This window comes from Euprymna scolopes, chromosome 25 (assembly GCF_053919585.1).
Source record: "Euprymna scolopes isolate OS-2025 chromosome 25, ASM5391958v1, whole genome shotgun sequence".
Classification (NCBI taxonomy): domain Eukaryota; kingdom Metazoa; phylum Mollusca; class Cephalopoda; order Sepiida; family Sepiolidae; genus Euprymna; species Euprymna scolopes.
Window position 1 is genome coordinate 87,764,810 of NC_136506.1, and position 4,818 is coordinate 87,769,627.

Sequence of the window (4,818 nt, forward strand, 5' to 3'; positions counted from 1 at the left end):
CTGATCACATGACTCACACGCAATCCAATCAGCTGATCTTGACTTCCTGTCAATGTGTCTACACTATAACTCACACTCTCCCTCTCCCTCTCCATTCTCTAACCCAGACAGACATACAAATAGATAGATATATAGACATATAGATTGATAGATAATTTACTGCATCTGCCTAGCCACTAACAATTGGATTTGGATATGGCATGAAGTGCAACTGGTTGTCAGACCCTACTTTGGGAGCCTGGGCGGGGGGGGGCAGGTATTATATTATGGTGCACAAATCTTTTATATCCTGTTTCACCACTATCATCATAATAGATAATTAGATAAACAGATAGATAGACAGACAGACAGACAGACAATTTACGGCTTCTGCCGGACCACTCTCTAACAATTGTGTGTGTATATAATGGATGATGCCACAATAGGATGACGTCATCAACTTAAATAGAGTTGGAAGATACCAGGCAATTCTTCGTTATTGTAGTGAAATCCGACAGCCAAACAAATCCATAAAAAAAAACAAAAAACAATGATAACTACTTACTGTTTTTATCAATTTTAACAATAAGCAGTGTTATCTATGTAATTGTAATGGCACAATTAGTTTAATATTACTGCATTATATATATATATATATATATATATATATATAAAAGCAAAAATGTATGTATGTTTGTATGTGTGTTCGCTTTTTCTGTATGTCTACAAAAGGCTTTTTTCAGAGAAGCGGTCGGTCGGTTCACAACTTTTTATATCACATGTAAATCGTAATATCTCAGAGTTAACAATGGGGCTCGCCTGTCTATTTAATTTGCTCGACTTCGGGAAGATAAATATTCAACATTTGTCGCTCGCCGCATGTGGGTTAGTCTTTTTCCTATAACATCTTGGGAAAATAAAAATAAAAAAAAGCATTCCTGCAGTAAATGAAATACTATCCCACAGTCAAACTTGACCTCATTAAGTCAAGAAAACGTGCACCTTCCAAATCCAATTAATTAAATAAATTCAAACGTGTTTCCATTAGCATCTTGCGGTGGCCCAATGGTTAAAACTGCTGCACTCTTTTTTTTTCACACTTTAATTTACAACTTTGCCTCAACGGTTCGGGTTCGATCCTCATACTTACCTACAAAAACTTTTTTATTTTTATTTTCCCCCCCCCCCCGGGAGTTTTCACACACACACACACCTCGAAACACCCGGGCAACGCCGGGTACCCCTCGCTAGTATATATATATATATATATATATAAAAGCGAAAATGTATGTATGTTTGTATATGTGTTTGTGTGTCTGCTAAAAACTTTCGACAGACAGAACAAAAATTCACAAACTCGGTATCATTGAAGCTCCATCCTTCGCCCGAAAAATATTGAAAAATTGGCGCAAAACGTTCATTTTTCACCCTGAAATCAACAATTTTCTACAGAGGGGAGGGTCAACAAAAACCATCCCCTCATGACGACGACGACCGGTTCTACGCATGCGTCAGATGACGTCATGACCTGATTTAGTTTAAATAGTTGAAGAACTGACTAAATTTCATGTATGTCGTGTTAGCTCAGTTGGTTAGAGTGTTGGGTCATTAAACATTTTGGGTACGAATCGTGGTGTGAGATGTCTTTTTTTCGATTTTTTAAATTTAAATATTGAAGCAGGGTTATTTAAGCCATTTTTCACATAAGGTTCGTTTTTCTGGGTTTTTTTTTTTTTTTTACTTCGCTTATTCTTAGGTTTTCATTAACACCCCCACCTCCGACCGACCACATACACCCAAAAACACCCAGGTACCCACCGATTTTAAAAATTTTAATATCGAAACAGGCTTATTTAAGCCATTTTTCACATGTTTTTTTTTAGGGGGGGTAGTTTTCTTTTTTGTTTTTTCGATTTTTACATTTAACATCGTTCGTTTGCCTTATGTTTGTTTTTTTTGTCGATGCCTATGGGCTGGGAGCATCCAGAAAGCAATGGACGTTTGGTCAATGTCGGTGAAAACCGTCATATCAGACAATTGCTTTCGTTTGGACACTCCCATAAAAGAACAATAGTCCAATCATCTATGTCATGTAAAAGAAAAAAAAAAAAAAAAATTAACAAGATTTAAATTTAACTTAAAAACTTTATTTTTTTTTTTATTTAATTACAATTTTGATTTTTTTTTTTATTAAAACCGTTTTGTTGCATTTTGAAATAAATTGAGATTCTTGGTGGAAGATGATGGTGGCTGGCGATGAATGTGGGAAGCAGACGTGATAGCTTGCTCTTGCTGGTGGTGATGAGGGGGGGATTTTGTGGTAGACATAGGAGGGTTAGAGTGATATTTGTGAATGCCTCATCTGGAGCGAGGACGGTATTTTTAGTTGCCTGGTTAACCTCAGGTGTGGGGCATGGCCACATTTTCAGTGGTCTGCAGTGTGGGCACGGTAACATTTGTGGTTAGCAGGCAGATGAATTGAGGCATGGCACATGGAGGCTTAGCCATATTTGTGGTTGCCTGGTAAGGGTTTCAGCATTTGCGGTGGTTGTCTGGCATTAACTTAACCATGAAACTTATTTAATTTTTCAAAAAATAAAAAAAAGTGTTAATTTTTTTTTTTTTTAAAGTGTTAAAAAAAAAAAAAAAAAAAAAAAAAAAAAGAGGAAATTTTGGAACTTAAAAAAAAGCAAAAAAAAAAAAGCTGGATCTCTTAGAAAAGGAAGATCAAGTTGATGCCTGAAGAAGGAAGCATTATCCTTTCATTGCATGAATGAAGGTGTCAGGATTATGGCAAGAAAGTTAATGAAAAATTTTAGGTTTTGCATTTGAATAAAAAATCAACTGAGTACGTTCATCTGCGCAAAATAGGGAAAGTACATAATTTTTTTTTTTAAGCATGAATAAAAACAATTCATATATATATATACACACACACACACACACAAAGGGTGAGCCAAAAGTAGGTGGACAGCCTTTTGGATAAGCTAATGTAAGAGTCATATAATGCAATTCTTTGTTATAACTATAACTAACTTGTCTACCTACTTTTGGCTCATCGTGTATATATATATATATATATATATATATATATATATATACACACACACACGTCTAAACTATTAGCAGCATTGTCTGAACGATAACGATGATCAATTTGAACATTTGCAAACATGATTCTTTAATTACATTTCTTTTCTGTTGGAAGACATTCTATGTCATTCAATTTTCATCAATAAAGGTTTTATCGTCATTTGAAGTGTGAGTATATTTTAGACACCTTCTGTGTGTGTGTGTGTGCATATATATATATATATATATATATATATATGTGAGAGAGATATACACCATGTATCTTGTATCAGCAGAGAAAAGCAAAGTGCCTAATCATAAAAAAACATGAGCAAAAAATATATTTTTTCAATTTATAAAATACACATTTATTCGTTCATTCAATGTACCCAAGTTCCATCCATTAATTCTCAATTTTTTTTTTTTTTTTTTTTTTTTTTTCAAAATTCTAATTTATAATAACTACACGACTCTTCTGCCTTGCATAATTTGTAGATGTGGAATAATCTATTCCAACCAGAAAATTTTTGTATTTAGTTGTTTACTTCCGGTGGTACAGACGTTAGTGGGTCATCTGTGGGAATATCACTCAATTTATTTATATTGAGAGCAGTTTGAAGAATACTGACCTGATGACCCAATATCGTCTTAACCGCCAGAAATGGACATGTAAATATCAAAAACTTCTAGTTTGAGTAGATTTTTTTTGTTCAAATCAGAAATCTAAAAGCATATATCCACCACAGACACAGTTAATCAACCGAGAACCACATCACTCAATATAAAAGCATATATCCACCACAGACACAGTTAATCAACCGAGAACCACATCACTCTATATAAAAGCATATATCCACCACAGACACAGTTAATCAACCGAGAACCACATCACTCTATATAAAAGCATATATCCACCACAGACACAGTTAATCAACCGAGAACCACATCACTCAATATAAAAGCATATATCAACGGATACACATTCGAGAATCAAAATAACGAAAAGAATATGCTGTTGTCCTAGCCCTAGTTATGACAAACATATCACCAGGTTTAAGTGATAACTTTTTCTTTCAGATTATTAAAGCATCATTCATATTTTTTTTACAATATTTTCACCATGTTGACTACAGTCATTTTAAATTGGAATTTAAAAAACAAATTCTGAGACACGATGGATGAAACTTGGGTACTTGCATAAATGCAGTTTATGAATAATATATCAGGTTGGCGCAAAAGTTTTTGATAATTAGTCGAAAAGTCATTTTAAACGATTTTAATTTATTTTATACATATTGTTATTACTTAAAAAATATCACCATGATTAATTTATAACTTTTTCTTTTAAACAAGAACTCAAGTTTGCCTAGCTGGGCAAACTTGGGTCCTTGTACCGGAAAAATATCCAGTAAATAAAACGTTGTTTAGTAAATCGATATTTTTTTTTTTTTTTTTTTTGCATTTCCATACACAAAACATGGACATAAATATCACTAAAACATCCGCTGGGTCATAAGCTTCATTTTGGTACCTTACTTGCTTGGGTGGGTTGCCTGTAGGCTGAGATAAACCATGTCACACAGACATTAGGAAAATTTATAATAAAATTATTAAAGCATCATTCATATTTTCCTGCAATATTTTTGCCTATGTTGAGCCGAAAAACAATCTTTAATAATAATGCCTGTCATCACGCAGCACTATTGACCAAATAGCTGTCACTGTCCTTCTACATACATTCCCTAGTATCCAAAATTGTCAGGCTCA